The sequence below is a fragment of the Vicugna pacos genome, chromosome 19, assembly GCF_048564905.1.
Source record: "Vicugna pacos chromosome 19, VicPac4, whole genome shotgun sequence".
In the NCBI taxonomy this organism is placed as follows: domain Eukaryota; kingdom Metazoa; phylum Chordata; class Mammalia; order Artiodactyla; family Camelidae; genus Vicugna; species Vicugna pacos.
In genome coordinates, this window is record NC_133005.1 from 34904269 (window position 1) to 34924121 (window position 19853).

The 19853-nt window shown below is 45.5% G+C and overlaps 1 protein-coding gene and 1 long non-coding RNA gene across 7 annotated transcripts in view; one reads left to right on the forward strand and one right to left on the reverse strand.

The window, feature by feature from the left end:
• The window catches only part of EYA2 (EYA transcriptional coactivator and phosphatase 2), a 231391-nt gene that overhangs the window by 114833 nt on the left and 96705 nt on the right, over positions 1 to 19853 (forward strand). The window lies entirely within an intron of this gene.
• LOC140687448 (uncharacterized) lies at positions 10324 to 19488 on the reverse strand. Its single transcript, XR_012061781.1, has 3 exons — positions 19377 to 19488; positions 12338 to 12417; positions 10324 to 10632 (listed from the first exon to the last, which is right to left on the reverse strand). It is a non-coding gene; the product is annotated as an uncharacterized lncRNA (long non-coding RNA).

Genomic DNA, 19853 nt, shown 5'->3' on the forward strand with positions numbered 1-19853 from the left:
ACCTCGCAGAGCCTTGTGGCCACGTGGAGGTGCTTGGACTTCATCTTGGAAGGACCAGGGTTTAAAAGAGGGAGGGTGATCTGGTTTCTATCTTAGAAAGACCAGTCAGTTGCTGTGGGGTGAGCGGATTATCGGGAGCCGGGGTTGGGTGGGTACAGGGTTGGGTGGTGGGCACAGAAGAGACCAGGAGGAATGTCTTTCCTGCGACCACTCCATCCCTGGTCCTCCCTTCCCTCCAGGCCTTTACAGCAGGCAAGATGGAACCCATATTCACAGACGTTGCCTATAACAACACCTACCAAGTCCCGGAAGTTGTTTAGAACATTCTAAAATCATCCCAACTTACCTTTTCACTCCTGAAAGAACAACGACCCAGAGAAGGACTTTGACACTGTCCCTCTGGTGTCATTTGTTTTCATTTTCTAAGGTGTTAATGAAATAGGAACTGAGCGCACACAAAGATCTGTGTCCACAAAACCTTGAAATGTGGCAGAATAAATCTGATAGTTGTGGTGGTCAGAGGGTGAATGGTAAAGAGGAGTGAGAAAAGGAAAACAACAACAACAAAAAAACCCAAAACCAAAAAACTACAGACACACAAAAATGGAGAGTCTTATTCAAGGTACATGTCCCCACCATGGCAACTCCTTAGAGATAAAAGGAGCGACAATCTGCTCTCAGCCCAGGGCACTTGGCCTTCTGCTGGGGATTGAAATGGGTAATTAAGGGGAGGGAGGAAACACAGCCTCAGGCAGGGAGCCATTGATTAGGGGAGGGACACAGATAGACAGACGGACACTGCAAGTCCATCTGCACTCAGAGAGAAGCTGCGGTCAGGATGGAAGCCAGGCTAAAAATACATAATTTGTACCTTTATAGCAAATCAAATCTTTTCTGCTCCTAAAAATTCAGCTGGTAAAGTGGGGACCAGATCCTAGATCCCACCCTGGAGACCTGTACCTCTTGCCTTGGTCCCAGGGAACTTGCAGAGAATTTCTCTGATTCTCTCAGCATGATTTTCTCTTTCAGCATTATTTCACATTTAGTAGTTTCTTCATGCCCCAGGCAGGCAGCAAAATCCTCCAGTCCCCAATCCTACCTGCCTTTACATACTGCTTCTTAATTTTTCATGTATTTATTTTAAATCATAAATAATAATAAATAATGTTAGTGTTGTATCTTCCTGGAATTTCTCTGTGCGTGGGTGTTATTTCTCCTCTCACAACTGGAAAATTCCTTTTTTAAAAAACAGATATCTTGCTGTTCATCTTATTTTATAAACTGCCTTTTATATATTTTCCCTGAATAACATGTTTTGAAGCTCTTTGAAAGCCAGTTCAGATGCACCCAGATTATTCTATTGTCTGAACTCCTACTGCTTCGTGGAGAAAACCAAGCACCTGGGTTAGAATTTCGGCATCTCCACTTACTGGCTGCGTGACTTTAGGCAGAAAGCGCCTCTGAGACTTGATTTTCTCATCTGTGAAAAGGGACCTATAGAAGCTGACCTCACAGGCTGCTGTCGAGCTGGAGGCCAGGTGGTACGTGCAGTGGACTTAGGACAGTGCCTGGAACCGGCAGGGCACTCGGTTAGGGTTGGCTGTTGCTGTTGTTCTGGATAAAGCGTGGTGTTCAGCCACTCCTCTTTGGGCGGGCAGTCAGATTGTTCCCAGCATCTCACTGTTCCTGCCTCCTCGGACGGCTGTGGTCTCCGTACCCTTCCTGCCCCAGAGTCTGGGTTGCTGCCCTGGAGTATTGGTTGCTGCGCTGATCCTTCAGTTACGGGGCCACTTGCTGCCCCTGCGACCTTGTCCCCGGATCCCTATCTCTGTGTGTGGGTTTGTCTCACTTTGTGGCAACCAGGGCCCTCTTCCGGCCTCTTCGGCAAACCTCTTCAGGTCTCACCAGAGCTTGCATTTCTGCCACTCCAACCCTAAACCGTGGTCTCCAAGAACTGGCTACTTAAAAGACTGCATGAGCCCCAAGCCGTGGCCCAGGGCCACCCCAGCTGCTGCTGCATTGGGGCCCCCATCAGCTGCCTGACCTTTACATTCTCCAGACTTCTCTGAACAGTCTCATTATAGACCCCAGGGACCAAAATGGGGATGTAGCTAAAAGGATGCCCAGGAGGGCGGGAGTGGGGCTCCTGACCTCGGAGGCCCAGATTCTGCGGATTTGCTGTTGATGCGGCTTTAACGTGTCTCGTGCCGTGTGAGCTGCCACGGGGCTGCTCATCTTGTGGACATCTGATACTGCACACTGGAACTGCTGGCCGATTGCCCTGGCCTAGAAGGTTGGGGCAGGTTATTAAAACGGACAGGTGGCCTCATCTTCTGGGGTTTGCCCAGCACGGGACGATGTCAGGGATAACATACGCTTCTCTCTGGGACTCTCCCTTCCTGTCTATAAATTGAGAGAGTTAGACTGAAAGTTGGTGGATTTCAGCCTTCTGTGATCACCGTCCACACTAAGAAAGCTGTTCTGCATCACAGCCCAGTTCACACTCACGGTACAGATATTCACATGCGTGACAAAGGTTCTGCAAAACAGAAGACAAAAACACTCTCTCTCACTATGTGTTTCGCCCCCTGATATTTTCTCTTCTAATTCACTGAAGAAAAATGAACAGAAACAAAATACAATCCTCTTCTATTTTATTTAAAATGTTACTGGTCAGGACACTTCAGTTGATTTTGCCTCCCACTGATGGGTCGTTGTCTACAGTTTGGGATTCTGGACAAGTTGATCACCAAGTCCTTTCTGGTGATGAGATGGCTGAATTCTTTTTTTAATAATGATTCCTTTTTGCTTGAATTTAAACTTATTATGTGTTCATTGTGGAATCATGGCAAAATATCATAAAAGCACAATGAGGAAAATTTTATTATTTATCTATATTCCCATTATCTGATCAAGCTGTTTTGTTTTATCTTTGGTTCTACCAGTTCCTTCTAAGTCTTTAACTTAGCATGTGTAGAGTCTTGAACAAATTAAGATTATGTTGAATTCATAGATTTGGATGTTGTGGGTTTTTTAATATGGAGTGCAGTTTTCATCTCATTGAACTTCCTTTGCCAGCCTGCTTTTGGACTTTCTGGTACTCCATCGAATTGGCATGCCATCATTTAATTAATGAGCCACATAGTGATGAGTGTGTAAGGAGTTTCCAGCTTTTTCCATCTCATACAGCGAGCAGCAAACTACAGTGGACCAGCGGGAAGCTGTATTTATAAATAAAGTTTTATTGGAACATTCGCCACACCCATTCACTTTTGCATTGTCTACAGCTGCTTTCTCACTAATTAGGCAGAGCTGAGTAGTTATAATGGCGACCTTGTGGCCTGAAAACAGTAAAATAGTTACCATCTGGCCCTTCACAGAAGACAGTTGCTACCCCTGGTCTCATTGATGATGCCACAAAGAATATATGTTTGTATCCACATCATTGTGCCATGTTTGGCTGTTTCCCGCCTCCTGAGGATATATATTAAGACTATTAAAATGTTACTTGGTAAAACTCTGACTTGGTTTGGTTCCCAGAATGAAATATAAATGACTAGATTGAAATGAAGGCAAAAAAAGAAGAAAAAGACACTTCATTTTATTTAATCTTGCTCTACAGGCTGACCATATAATTTATTGCCTCAACCTGGACATTTTTTCAGTGTGAAAAAGAACAGCATTAATAATTATGCCAGGACAATTGCATAATCCAGGGTGGCTGTGGGTCCACAGGACACACTTAATCATGGAGGATGCATGGAAAATTGTAGAAATTGTGTCTAAATTATGATTCTGGAGAGGGTGTGAGTTCTGGTCTTTCACTATCTGCTGTGTGACTCTGGACAGATCAGTGTGCCTATCTGGTCCTTCATGTTCTCCACAGTCATGCCAGCTACCTCAAGGCCCTTCTACAAGTTTCCAAAATCTGACTCAGGGTTGTTTAGGATTTTAAAAGGCATGTGTTGGTTCACAGAAGCAAACTGCCTGCAGGACCCGGAACCAGCGATGCAAACCTCATCTCTGATTCTCTCTCTCCATCTTGTCCTCCTATCAAATGGCTGCACAAGGCTGGAACCATTGTGTCCTGTACTTTGGGGCTTAAAGCTTCTCAGTTTCTTAACAAGAGAGGAAAAGAGGCTTCTGCCTCCCAGCTCTAGTTTCAGAAATCGCAGGGAAGATTTCTGATTGGTTCTCAAACCAGTCTCTGTGGTCAGAGATTGTGATTGGCCCAGCCTAGGTCACATGCCTATCCTGTGGCAAGATGGGGGGAGGGGTGAGATGGCAGGTGACCAAAGCTGTCGATGGCCAATATTTAGTCCCTTCTGTCTGCGAGTGAGCTCATGAATGGAGCTGGCTTTTCAAGAGAAAAAGAGCCAATCACTTTTAAGTCTTGTTCATTGAACCTCTATAGAACTTTCTCAGTATGTAGAGTTGCTGTGGAGAAACTGAACAGAGGCAGGGAATTCATACCCGAACTTCCTTTGGGGAAAATTTCTCATCATTTACATGGGTTCCAAGAGTTTAATAGACATAGGAGGTATTTTATTCACTTTTAACTGGGGGTCCTACTAACTTTCGTCTCAGTAAGCATAGCCAAGCAGTGGTCAAGTGACTGTGTGGCCTCTGGTGCCCAACTGCCAAGGTCTAGATTCAAGCTTTGCCCCCGAGAAGCTGTGTGACCTTAGACAACTTGCTTAACCTTTCTGTGCCTCAGCTGTCTCTATTCATAGGATCATAAAGATGAAAGGAGTTAGTATTTATGAGCTACACAGAATAGTGCCTGGCACATCGTATGAGCTTGGTAGACATAGACTATTGTGTTTGACGGATTCTGTGATTTTTTTTTTTTGAGGAGTTATCTGTAATGTTAATTGAGGACTCAAGTCCAGAGTGATTTTGGTCACTCAAGGACACAGGAATAGAGGCAAATCCAGGTTTCAGGCCTTTGGCAGGCAACAGTATTTAGCTAGAACCAAAACCATTTGTTTTCTATTTTCTATTTTTACATTTTCATTACTGATGGCAAGTGGTATTGATTTTCTCTTTACAGTAGTGATATAAAGTCCTTTTCTCAGACAAATTTATTGAAGTAGAAAACAGTGAGTGATTTTATAGATATTGTGACTTAGGACAAAGCTAAGTTTTATAAACATGTGATTCAATCTAAAGCCGATTTGAGGGAAGTGTTAAGTAAAATAAGTACAGGTGGTTTGGAGATGTGGTAAAAGGATGAAGGGGTAGGGAGATAGAGTCTGGATTCACAGATCTAGTTTGATATCTTCGTTGCACAGATGCGGAAATGGAGGCTCAGAGTGGGGACCCGCTCTGCCTGGGGTGACCCACCTTCCCAGTGACAGAGCCAGGAGGCATCCCTGAATTTGCAGCACAGAGGCTAGGCCATCCTTGTCACCTCTGACCTTGTCCAAGCCAAAGTTGGAACGGACAGTGATGAATGCCAGCACTTTGACGAGATCACCTGGATTCATTTCCTAAGGCTGCCAATTCAATCCGTGTTACCTCCGTTAAAAAATAATAATAATTAAGTAAATAAAAGTAAATAAACCTAAGTACCTCCTCTCCAAAAAAGGAATAAACATTTATTGTCTCCCAGTTCTGGAGGCTAGAAGTTTGAAATGAAGGCGCTGGCAAGGTCAATGCCTTCTGGAATCTCTGAGGGAGCATCTGGTCCATGCCTCTCTCCTTGCTTCTGGTGCCTGCTGGCAACCCCTTGCATCCACTCACCGCCTTACTCTCCCTTGATGTTCTCCCTGGTGTCTGTGCCCAGACTCCCCTCCTTTTATAAGGGCACCAGTCTTTGGATATAGTGCCACCCTAATCCAGGAGGACCCCATCTCACCTCAATTACATGTGCGGAGACCCCATCTCTAAATAAGATCCCATTCACAGGGACCAGGGGTTAGGAGTTCAGCTGATCTTTTCAGGGGACACAATTTAATCCACAACATCCCCTACTTGGGGTCCCTGCCTGAGTCGCAAGAGGCCGGAGGCAGAGAGCTGTGTGCTGTCCCTGAGATGTCTGGGCTTTGGGAAAAAATTAAAACCACCCAAGCGAGAGAGGTCGGTCAAGGCCGCTGCCGCTCAGCTGGGTCGCATTAGTCTCAGTCTAAGACCGTGGCGGCAGAGCGCTCCAGACCCCGGCAGGTTCGCCGAGGAGTGGCCGCCGCCAGCAAAGGTCAGGGCTCACTCTTTACAGTATAAATATAACCCCCTTCCCAGCCACCCCCTCCCGTAGCCACACAATATCTCTTTCAAAGATCTCAAAACACCAAAGCAGACCGTACCAAATTGACTTTATTATTTTAAAACTGGCCCCTTCTGTCCACCACCACCCGCCACCACCTCCTCCAGGGAAAAAAAATTCATAAGAGATGACTCTCCAGCGGGTGCCTCTGTTTTCTCTCTAATGGCCCCAGGAGCCCCGGGCGGCGACTCGCAGAGTGTGTCTTGATATCCAGCATTTGTTTGACAGATATTTGGTGACCACCAATCTCATCATGGCCTCTAAGACTCAAGGGTCCATTTAGTGACAGGTGCTGAATAATCATGGAAATAGCTAACATGGCGGGGCGGGGGTAGTCCCAGGGGCAGGCGCCAGACTGAGCCCTTTGCCTGCATTCACTCCCTTGGTCCTCACGTCAGCGCTTGTGGCAAGTTCGTTGCCATTTGACAGATGAGAAAACTGAGGCTCCAAGGAAGGAAGTCACAGAGCTGGGGAAGTGTCGTAACCGGGACTAGGGCTGGGACGTCCACTAAAGCAAGCAAGGCCTTCTCCCAGGTGCCGAATTTAAGAGGGCACCCAAAACTCAGTAATCAATGATAAATATTTTAATACTATATTTTAAAAAGTCAGTCAAGGCAAAAAAACCCCACGAAACTCTGATGAAGAAAGTATCAAGTTTTTAAATGAAGACAGACTGTTGACGCTTGTTAGTTTTACAGCCTTGCGTTATTATGCAAGTTGTTTCCAATCATCCCCTGGTGGTTCCGGTGTGCATAGTCACGCGGTCCTGCCAGGTGGGTCTGGGAGGGCGTGCAAACAGATTTGGCAACTTTATATACCTGGGACTTTAGATATAGTCATGCTTTTTGCATTTACAGGGTTTAATAATTTTTCCACTTGGTTCAAAATATGGAACGATATTTTGGTAAAGGCACATAGGAGCGTGCATTTTTCCCTTGGCCCCAGGCTCGGCACTGACCGGGACGCTCCTCCAGGCAGCCTGGATCAGAAGTCCTTGTCTTTGATTATTCCCTTCTGGTAGGTTCTACAACGACGCACACACGACCTCATGTAATCCTCATAACTAAGTGTCAGGGCGCAGAACGTGGCCTCTGAACAGCCTGAGTTCCTCCTCCGGCTCTACCCTCTGATAGCCCCGTGACAGGCAAGCAGCTTTTCTGAGCCTGAGTTTCCACATTTGTAAGATTAAGATCACTGGAGTCTCTATTCATCAGTTGCATTGCTGTAGGATTGTTTTAAGAATTAAATGAATCAGTATGTGTAAAACCCTGACAATAGAGCATGGCACAAAAGAAGCGCCACAAGTTCATGAGTTTATTATTATTATTATTATTATTATTATTATTATTATTATTATTATTATTAAGTATTATTGTATTTGTCTCCTATGGCTGCAATAACAAATTACCATAAAATTGGTGGCTTAAAACAGCACAAATCTAAAATAGACTTACCCTATGATCTAGCAGTCCCACTCCTGGGCATATATCCAGAGGAAACTAATTCAAAAAGATACATGCACCCCAGTGTTCATAGCAGCACTGTTTACAATGGCCAGGACATGGAAACATCCTAAATGTCCATGAACAGATGACTGGATAAAGAAGATGTGAGATAGATAGATAGATAGATAGATAGATAGATAGATAGATAGATAGATAGATATGAATGGTGGAATACTACTCAGCCATTAAAAAGAATGAAATAATGTTGTTATTTGCAGCAACATGGATGGACCTGGAGATAGGCATTCTAAGTGAAGTAAGCCAGAAGAAGAAAGAAAAATACCATATGTTATGACTTATATGTGGAATCTTAAAAAAAAAAGACACAAATGAACTTACTTACAAAACAGAAACAGACTCACAGACATAGAAAGCAAACTTACAGTTACTGGGGTAGAAAGGGTGTAATTGGGGATAAGTGGGCATTTGAGATATGCAGATACTAACTACTATATATAAAATAGACAAACAACAATTTCTTCAGTAGAGCACAGGAAACTATATTCAATATCTTGTAGTAACCTATAATGAAAAAGAATATGAAAAGAAATACATGTATGTATATGTATGACTGAAACATTATGCTGCACACCAGAAATTGACACACTGTAAACTGACTATACTTCAATTTTTTAAAAAAATACTTTAAAAAAAAACAAAAACAAAAAATAGCACAAATCTGTTATCTTACAGTTCTGGAGTTCAAAAGGTCTCACTGAGCTAAAATCAAGGTGTCAGCCAGATTGGACTGCATTCTTCTGGAGTCTCCAAGGGAGAATCTGTTTCTCTGCCTTTTCCACCTTCCAGAGGTGCCTGCATTCCTTGGCTCGTGGCCCCTTCCTCCACCTGCAGAGCCAGCAGCAGTGGGTCGAGTCCTGCACACATAGCATCACTCTGATCTTCTGTGGTTACATCTCTCTCGTGCCTCCCTCTTCCACTTTTAAGGACCCTGTGATAACACTGCACCCACCTGGATCATCCAGGGTCCTCTCCCCATTTTAAGGTCAGCTGATTAGTAACCTTAATTCCATCTGCCACCCACTTTGGCCACATAACCTAATATATTCACAGATTCCAGGGATCAGGATGGATATCTCTGGGGAGAAGGGAGGCGTTATTCTGCTCACCTCACTCACTCACTCATTCACTTGTCAGTAACAATTATGTATGCATAGTATATACTAGGTACCAGGTTTGGGGTCACAGCAGTGACAAAACAGATAGAAATTCCGCCCTTACAGCCCCTCCCGCCCTCACTGTGAAGCCCAGCAGCCTCATCTCCTTCGTGGAGCTGCTTGCCTTTGGAGTCCTGACATCCTGGGCTGTGGAAGGTGCCAGCAAAGAAAAAGCTAAACAAGGAAGCTGCCCTCAGACCCCCTGTGATGTGCCTTACTTAGGAACCCACTTCCGTGCCAGAGTGGCTGGCAGTGTCCGAAGAGTCAGAAATGCTCCCCTGGCTGTTGTGACATCAAATGCTTGGATCCTGTAGACTCGTCAAAGCCAATTAAGGCCAATCCTGAGAAGTGGCCCATGGTCACTGGCCAGGGTAAGAGGCCCAACCCTACAGACAGCCGCTGGAACAACAGCCACGGCCTGAACGTCTCAAGTGCTGCGGGGACTGCGTGGGAATCCGTGTGTCGAGCTGGCGAAAGGATTATTCTTGCCAGTTCTGTGAGATTCGGATTTCCTGGTGTGTGTGGTCTAGGGATTCCTTTTTCCCCCCAAGCCTGGAAAAAATGAAGGTGCCTTGATGAAGATGTGGCTTCATGGCCAATACCTCCCTAAGGGCGGTTTGGCCTGTCAGATCTCTGTATCCCCAGCATCCAGTGTGAGGCTCGGCACGCAACAGGACATGTCTGTTGATGGGTGAATAAATGCACGTACGAAGTTCAAAAATAAAACAAAACAAAATAAATCCCCACTGCCCTTGCAGAGCTTACATTCTAACAGGGAAGATATCAGGAGAATATTTCATAAGACATAAAAATAATAATGAAAGTCAATTTCAGTGTCCACAAATAAAGTTTTATTGGCACACAGCCACTTTATTCATTCACTTGTTGCTTTCACTCTACAGGGGCAGAGCTGAGTGGCTAAAGCAGAGACCATGTGGCCAATGCAGAAGACATTTACTCCCTGGCCCTTTATAGGAGTGGTTTGCCTGTCCCCTGATCTAGACCCACAGAAGGAAAGATAAGTTGTATTTTAACACCATACAGGCAGTCGCCTTCCTGCACAGTAACACGGATATACACACAACTGAAAGAAAGTATTAACAAAATAACACTCCCCCGGCCACCACCACCACCACCACCACACACCCCTGAGATCCAGGGTTTCTGGTTCTCTTCTCTTCTACTGAGGCAAGGTGTCCTGTAGTGATAAAGCACACAGATTGTGGAGCCCGCCTGCTGGGGTTCAAATCCTGGTTTTGCTGTTAGCTGTGTGACCATAGAAAATTGCTTAACCTCTCTGTGCTTCAGCTTCTTCATCTCTGAAATGGGGATAATATTTTCTGGGATGGTTGCAACATTTAGCCATGCTTGGCATGGACTGTACACTAGACAGATGTTGGTCATTTTAAGCAGCAAAGTTCATCTTTGTTTTCAGTGGTGGTTACATCCCTAGATTGACTTCATGGCCCACCAGTGGGTCGGCCCAGTTTGTAAATGCTGTTCCATAGAGTAGCGGAAACAGTGCGGTCTTTGAAGAATGATGTGATGTGCAGGGGTTAGAACCCAGCTCCGTGTCTTCCTGAATGAGGGACTTCAGGCAACTTCCTTCTACAGTCTGAGTCTCTGTTTTCCTTCTGTTCCGTAGAGCGGAGAGAGCAGTATCTACCCTGTAGAGCTGACCTGACGTCTAGTGGGAAAATGCAGAGTCAGGGGCTCAGCACCAGGCCTGGCCCTCGGAGGCACTCAGTTCCTGTAGGCACCACCGTTTTTGTAATTCCTCCTTCTGTTGCAAACACTATCCTCATATCCTCACACAATAAAAAAATCACCCCCATATAGCAGTAGCTGTTCTCTGCACTACACGGTTAACAGCACCAGTCCAACAGATAGGTAGTGAAACTAGCCTTGTAGGACACAGACGGCAGCTAGGGCACAGAGATGGTAAGCAACTTGCTTGAAGTGACACAGCTAGGAAATAGTGGGGCTTGGGTTTGAGCTCAGCCTTTCTGGTCAAGATTCCACTGTTACCACTGTGTTGAACTGTTGCAAAAATGGGAGTTGGGGGTAGGGGGATACAGAAGGAGGCGAGGGAGATCTTGAGGCTTACCACTAAACAGCACATGTTCAGTTAACCCTTAGTGTGCCTGAACGGTGTGTTCAGAGCCACAAGGGGGCCATAAGCACCCCTGGGGCTCCCGCAAGTAAGCAGCTTAGGCCTGGCTGGAGGCATAAACCACCCCTTGCAGGGAAGTTAGATAACCAGCAGGTGGGCACCACACCCCCTGGCCTGCTGGATCCAGACCAGGAGCTCAGCTGTCACGCCTTCCCCTGGGAGTTAAACTCTGTAGACAAACCTGCTTTTGCTTCTCCAGTATTTAAAGGACACTTTAATCCTCAAGACATCCAGAAACTTTGGTAACTCCCACCCACCACAACCACCCCCCCATACCCTTTCCTTTTAATGACATACTAATTACGTTTTTTGAATAGTTAATACCTGCACATAGTACAGAAGTAGCAATTAAATCTTCCCCCCGTCCCTGTCCCGCAGCCACCCATGACTCTTCCCCAGAAGCAGCCCCTGTCCCCAGTTCTTGGCTGTCCTTTTGGAGGTAGTCTGTGCATGTCACATTCAACACTTTTTATACAAATGGTAAAAACCCAACCCTAGACCTCCCAGAACGCATAGCTTTTCAGCTGCTGCCTGTGGCTCACTCTGGTGTGTTCCCATCACCAGCTTACATTGTCAGGTTCTGGATTCTGTCATAGAGAACTGGCCAGATCAAAGAAGCCATTGGTGACTTTCATTGGATAAACGTCTGAGGCCTTGTTGGCTTCAGTGGGAAGGCATGTGGGGATCAATTAGTGATGTCTGCCATGATCGTGGGAGGAGGAGTTACGGGGGATGCTGCAGATTTTTCTCCTTGGTCCAGACAGTGTTTCTCAGACTTCAGGGACTCGGTATCTTATTCACAATTTTGTCACATCTAAGTACTACCTGTATTTGTTTTTTTTTTTTAATTTATAGACTTCTTTTGGCTTAAAATAAATTCATTTTAAAAGGCAATTTTTAGCATTACCTTAAGTGAAAAGCCAGTATTGTTTGCCATAAATGGAAAGAACTGGAAAAATAAATTCACTGAAAATAAAACAGTGTTATTAAATTCTAGTCAAGGCTCTGAACCTCTGTAGCTAACAAGAGAGATTGCTGAGTATTAGAGATTTTCTCCTTGACCTAGTGATAATTAATATTTATTTAATACTTACTGTGTTCCTGGTGCTACCTCATTAACCACTCCCAAGTACTGTGTAATATAGGAATTATCATGTCCATTTTATAGAAGAGGTAACTAAGGCAGAGAGAGGACAATAACATGATCAAGGCCACTTACTTAATGAGTCGTGAAGCCAGGATTTGGACCCAAGCAGTCTAATTCCAGAGTCCAAGCTCTTAACCTCTGTGCTAGGCTGCCTATGAGATAGGTTGAAAGAGAATTAAAAAGGGAGTCATCTAAAATTATCTTTTTACACCCACTAGGGATTTCTGCCACACTGTGGGACCTCTGGACTAGTAGAAGAAGCAAAACTAGACTTAGGACATAAATCCAGATTCTAATCCTATTTCTGCTGCTAGTTCATATATGACCCTGATGTTCTATTTCCGCATCTGTGAAGTACAGGAGTTGGGCTATATTTGAGTTTCTAGATGGCAGGAGCCGTTCCTTAATCTCACCAGGACTGTGGCAGCTAGCATACATTTCCAGTTAGAGTTCATTCAGCCAGAAGCAACCAAAAACCCAGTGTCCCAGCTTCCCTAGATCTATCTGCTCTATTGTCCTTAGCCTCTAGCTTCCATCCTTTCTTGTCACCTAATAGTCACCAAATGGCTGCTTCACCTCCAGCCCTCTCCTCCACATTCCAAGTAGGCAGACAGAGAAGAATCAAGAAGGATCAAAGCCATGATCAGGAAAGCTAAAGTTTTCAGGTGTTGTTGTATTGGCTGGATTTGTGTCATATGACTGCTCTTGGCTGCAGAGGAAACTAGTGAAGTGATTATTTTTACCTGGGTACGTTTCTACTCCAGGTGGCTTCTCTTAACAAGAATGGGGAGGAAATGGATATAGAGGAGGCAATGATTAGGTGACTATGAATGCTCAAAGAAGGAAAGGAAGGCGGGGAGGGTTAATCTCTGACCCCTTCCAGTTCTATCAAGCTGTGATACGAGAATGTTCATCCTTCTCTCACTTACAGATCTCAGTGCCCAACAGCATGCATGCTCTATTTTTCCATAAAAGGGCTTCTCTGTGAACTTCTACATGTTGAGGCCACTTTTGTTTTTCCTGGCAAACTTATTCCAGGGGAATGAAAGTTCACCACGGTGCAGATGTATATTTAAGTACGACAGGAGGCATAGTGGGGAACCCATGGAAAGGGAATGTTTTAAAAGGGGGAGGCAAACATTCAGCCTGGGGAGGTCACCTAGAAGTCTCAGGAAGAATGTATCAGGTGTCTTCCAGCTACAGCCAAGGACAGGAAGTACCCTTGGAGCCAGCCTTACTTCTTCCCAGGTGCCCATGGCCATGAGCGTGGACAGCATTTTACCTGTGGCCTGCCAGCACCCTTCCTCCAACGCAGCACCCATAAGGCAGTTTTTCCTCATTTCTGACCTGGCCTGACTTAGCATTTTTCCCATCACTTTCTAGCTAGGTGGCCTTGCACAAGTTTCTTAACGTCTCTGTTCCATAGTGTTCTCTTCTATAATGGTCTGATGATGATACCTACTTCATAGAATGTTTATGAGGGTTAAACGGGTTAATACATTTAAAGCTCATAGAGATTTTCCTGGCTTATGATAAGCTCTGAACTAAGGCGATTTGTTATCATCACCATCATTGTCCAGGAGGGGGTCAATGGAAGTTGGCACCTTCCCAAACAACATTGGGCAGCTTTTGAGTAATTATCTCATTTTTGCAGTGGTTACAAGGAATGGTTCAACTTTATGAGACTCTGAATCCCAGTGAAGTTGTCCAGAGACTGAAAATCCTTTTAAACACAAAGTTCAATCTCTGTTTTTGGAGAGAAAGCTTTGGGAAGGTATTCATGGGCTTGGTTGATGTCAGACGGAGCTGGGCACTGTTTATCAGCATACCCCTTCCCATCAGGGCTCTGCTCTTGGTTTTACCCAAACCCAGGCGATACGCTTCACCCCCAAGTCTTCCCAGACTTAGAAGTTTATCAGGACCATTTTCAATATGCAATGCTAATGTGCCAACATGTCTTGAGAAAGTAAAGGGCCTTCTAATGGGGCTGCTTCCCAGATGCTTGTGTCCACACTTCCTAAAAGCCCCGGGCCCCCATGAACACTTCTTATGTTCATTCGTTTATTCAACCAATGTTTGTTGACAGATGCTGTGTGCTGGCCATGGTTCCAGGCACTTGAGATGCTTCAGGGAACAAAATAGACAAAAATCTATTTCTGTGGTGGGAAAGACAGACAAAAATGAACATAGGAAATAGAATAATGAGTACATTTTACTGTCAGCTAATAAAAACTATGGATGAAGAACAGAGCCTGGTCAGCAGAGGATCAGGGGTGTGGCTGTGGGGACAAGTTGCACCTTTACATCAGTCTAGGTCTTGCCAAGAAGGTGACATTGAGTCATTGGTTCACTCAACCATCGGGTATTTATAGAACTGCTGTTGTCAACCCTTTCACACCTTCACTCGATAAATATTAATTGAGAGTAGTCTGTGTCCCAGACACCATGCTGTGAGCTTAACTAACATTCAGTCTCATTTCATCTCACAAAAATCCCGTGAGGTGAGTACTAATACTTCTCGCATTTTGTAAATGGGTAAATTGAGTCCCAGAGAGGTGAAGTGAGGTCCCAGGATCACATAGTCAGGGAGTGGCCAAATGTCATTCTGAATCCAGGTCTGAGAACCTCCCAAATGCACACTTCCTACCACTTAAATATTCTAAACAAATAGTCACACTGATGGAATGATTGCGATGGGACTGTTGCTATGAAAGAAGGGTAAGTGGGGCTGTGAGGAGCTGTAACTGGGCATGGGGAACTAGAAAGAGAAATAGAACAGTTCCTGTGTGTGGGCTGGCTATAGCTGTGTAACAAACCACCCCCAAAATTTAGTGGCTTAAAATAGCAACAGTGTGTTACTTCTCATAATTTCTTGGGTGGATTAGGCTCGGCTGAGTGGTTTTTCTGCTCTTCCTGGTGACATCAGGGGTCATCATGCAGTCACTTTCAGCACAGATGTCCGAGAGAACTGTACTCACTCATCTGGTAGCTGGGGACCCTAATCCTCCTCTGCATGGCCTCTCTTTCTCCAGGTGTCTAGTCAGCTTCCTTCCAGTGTGGTGTGGCTGGATTCCCAGAAAATGAAGGCAGAAACCTGCCAGCTGTCCTAAGGCCTGAGCTTGGGAGTTCCAGAACATCACTCTTCCCCAGGTTATTATTGGCCAAAGCAAGTCACAAGGGCAGCCCTTCCATCTCCTCTGTCATGCAGACCTTTTTGCCTCCCTCTTACTAAGACCCTTGTGATTACGTTGGACTCCCTTGGATAATCCAGGATAATCTCTCCATCTCAAGATCCTTTATCACATTAGAAAAGTCCTTTTTGCCACATAAACTAGCATATTCATGGGATCTGAGGGTTAGGACATCAGCGTCTTTGGGGGCCATTATTCCGCCAACCACAGATACACAGTAACTTTTTTTTTCACTGTAGGAAAGATATCAAGCCAAGGATGATAGGATTTATCTTTAGTGTTGGGAAGGCAATAAGGAGGAGAGGGGAGTGTGGTCCCATGGAGGGCACATGCTCCATCTAAAAGGGGCAGACACCTCTCATTTGTAGGATATGATTGCATGCGAGAAAGTAGGCTCACTTTTCCAGAGCTTCCCTCACTTTTTTGTTCAAATAACAGTGGATGACATTTGTTCCAGTGTTTCTGTACCTGATCCAGTTCTCAATACATTACATGTATTGATTCATTTGATTCTCACAATGACTCTGCAAGGTGGGTACTATCTTTAATACCCATTTTACAGATGGAAAGATTGAGGCACAGAGGGGTTACTTAATTTGCACAGGATCACATAGCCAGTAAGGAGCAGATTAAAACTCTGTCAAAATCTGTTCTTTTTCTATCTTTAACCTTTTATTTTAAAGTAAGTTTAGACTTACAGAAAAGTTATGAAAATTGGACAGAGTCCCCATGTACCCTGCACCCAGTTGCCACTAATGTGAATCTTACAGAGCCACAGTGCAGTGATCAAAACCAGGAAATCAGCAGGCACACAGTGCTTTTAACTGCACTACAGACCTTATTTGAAATTCACCAATCTTCCCACAAACGTCCATTTTCTGTTCCAGGACCCCACATCACGTTCAGTGATTTTGCCTCTCCTGATCTCCAATCTGTGACAGACCTTCAGTCTTTCGTGGCCTTGACACTTTGATGAATACCCAGCAGGCATTTTGTCAAATGTCCCTCAATCTGGGTTTGTCTAATGTTTTTTCAAGATTAGGTTGAAGTTGTGCATTTGGGACGAGGGGACCACACAAGCGATGTTGTACCCTCAGTGCATCTTATCAGGGCTACATGATCTCAGTCTTTCTTATTACCGGTGATGTTAACCTTGATCAGCAGAGTCCGTGCCCTATAACCCCTTAAATGCTTTCCTTGTGTAGAGAGAAGGGAAAATACAAAATAGACACAAGCTATAGAGCAGGACTCATCGGCAGGGCTCCTCTCTCCCCAACACGTAGAATGAGCCTGGTGCATGTGAACGCCCCTCTGAGTTTTAAGACAGATTTAAAAGCACCACCAGTGATGGCAGGAGAGGAAGAGTGACACCCCAGTTCTGGGACTTTGGAAATAATTGAAGCTACAGAGTTTGGAAGAGCTGACCACAGAAGGGGAAATAAATCCAGCAGAGATGAAAGCCGGAGTCTGCAGCTGCTTGGACCATCAGATCTTTAAAAGCCACGTGGGGTTTTAGGGCAAGGAGTGAATTATGGCTCTGAGGACCCAGGACAAGTCGGCTTTGATCTAAAAGTGGGAGACATCTTAAGGGAAGCTGTGGCCTTTGCGTAAGTTATTCCCACATCCTCCTGGGGTACATTAGATGGACCCACTTGGAATTTACAGGTCTGCAGAAGGAACCTTATTCCTGATGGTAAACACTTGAAAGAGGCAGCTTTGTAAGCAGAGGAGCGGAGCTGACATTGCGGGAGAGCAAGCCTGGTGCTCCTGCAAAGGGTACCTGAGAAGGACGTGCTGTTTTACGAGGCTCTTGGCCCTGTCACGTCAGACAGATGTAGGATTTGTGAGCTTATGAGGCATTCGAGGATGGCCATGGGAGGTCATTTTGGTGAGCACTTGACCTCTCTATTTAAAAAAGTATCAATTTGGAACAGGTTGTCTTTACTGCCAGGAAACCCTAGACCAGAGGCCATAGCGTCGCTTTTTGGACGGCCATCCTGTCACAAACCAGATGTTGGCTTCTCTTTGCCCCGGGGCGATCCCCTGGCCTCTAGCAGACGTCCCAGGTTGCAGAGCGCTGGCCGCCAGGGAGTTCCAAAGAGGCATTCTGCAGGACTTTCAGCGTCACAGCCTGGCCACGGCGCCTGTGGCTGGCATCGCAAAACATACTCAGAACAGCCCAGCAGGCAGCCATCGGATGTCAGGGAACAGAACCCTGCAATAGCAGCAACAGCTCAGGGTGCATGGGAAGAAGGTGGGGGAGAGGAATTTTTAGCTGGGTTAAACCAATCACCCACTGAAACTGTCCGTGGACCTTCTAGGGAGATGGAAATTCCAGCAGGTTGGAGGTGGGAGGACGTGGAGATGGAGAACAGGCCCCAGTGTCAGACAGTCCTGGGTTCGAATCCCAGCTCTGCCGCTTATAATCTCTACATTATAAATTGCAAGGGGCTTAACCTCTCTGGCCTTGGCTCTGGCACCTCCTGCAAGTCTTTACTGAAATATGGCGCCTTCCCTGACCAGCCGCCCTATACCCCAGCGTCCCCTAGCTCCCGTGCCTGCTCTGGCTGCCTCCCCCGGCAGCACCATCTAACCCGTGATCTGACATATTTCTTCACTTTCAGTGACCTAGGATGTCAGCTCCGTGGAGCAATGGTTTCTCTTGTCTTGTCCATTGCTGTGTCCTTAGCGCTTAGGACAGACTGGCACATCGTAGATGCCCGATAAACATGAACGAACTGATTGAAAAGAGATCACACAAAGCCCACTTTGTCTGTTCTCCTTGTTGGGGGCGGATAAACTAAGATAATTAAGGTAAGGGACTCAGCATAGTTCCTGGCACATGGTCCGTGCTCAATAATCAGAGACAGCTTCACAGTCAATTCGTTCACTTGTTTTATTCATTCAGTAAATAGCTATTGAATGTTTCTAATATGCCAGGTAGGATGCTAGGAGCTGAAAATAGTGCCCAAAACCAGACAGACCTTCTTTTTTTTTCCAAAAATTATTTCCAGAGAGCCTGTCACATGCTGTCTACACTTCTAGAAACCGAGCATGAAACAGTGAATAGAAGACAAAGTCCCTGTTTTGTAAAAAAACAGTTCACTTGTGTCAGTTTTTTAGATTCCACATATAAGTGATATCATACGGTATTTGTCCTTCTCTGTCTGACTTATTTCACTTAGTATGATCATCTCTAGGTCCATCCATGTTGCTGCAAATGGCACAAACTTATGGGTGCCAAAGGGGAATGGGTAGGGGGAGGGATAAATTAGGAGTTTGGGAAGGAGCTTACAACCAAGTGAGAAGAGATAAATGATAAATGTGTATCTAAAGATGTAAGATGACTTCAGAAGCTGTATATGCTACCGAAAAGAAAAAAGATACAAAACCAGGGTAATGTGTAGGTTGTGGCTGGAGTGGTGGGGACCGCGGGGACTGCTTTAGCTGGTGTGGCCAGGGAATGTTACAGCAGAGTTGAGACCTGACAGAGAAGGCAGTCAGCCCTGGGAGGGCTCAGAGCCCCTAGCTGTGGTCCTCGGTCTGGCAGCATCGGCATCACGGGTTAGAAATCTCAGATCTCGCCCAGAACCTGCAGAATCTACTTTTTAAAAGGATCCTCAGATGACCTCTGTGCACACTAACATTTAAGAAACTCTCGACTACGAGAAGTATTCCAGGCAGAGGGAGGAGCAAACGCAGACGTCCTAAAATGATGTTCTGGACAGCCAGGCGGCTGGAGCTAGGCAAAGCAGGGGTATATTGGTTTGCTAGGGCTGCAGTGACTAAGGACCACAAACTGGGTGGTTTAAAACAACAGAAATGTATTCCCTCACAATCCTGGAGGCCAGAAGTCTAACATCAAGGTGTTTGCAGGGTCAGTTCCTTTTGGAGGCTCCGAGGAAGAACCTGTTCCTTACCTCTCTCCTAGCTTCTGGCGCTTGCCAGCAGTCCTTGGCGTTCCTTGGCTTGGAGACTCATCACTCCAGTTTCTGCCTCTGTCTTCATGTGGCCTTCTTCCCTCTGCATGTTTGTGTCCCAGTTTCTCTTTTCTTATGAGGACTCCAGTCATTGGATCAGGGCCCACACTAATCCAGTATGACCTCATTTTAGCTTATTATATCTGCAAAGACCCTCTTTCCAAATAAGGTCACATTCATAGGTCCTGGGGCTAGGACTTGAATAGATCTTTTCAGGGGACACAGTTCAACCCACAATAGGGCAGAAAGGTGGGACTGAGTGAGTTCAGGGAAGAGACAGGTCCCAGCAGGCCCGTGGACGTGGTGAAGGGTTATAAATGAAAGGGGAAGCCAGGGAGGCTATACTGATCTGGAAAAGAGCAGCTCTGAGAATAATGGGTTGAACTAGGGTCAGGATGGATGGAGGAAAATCAGGAA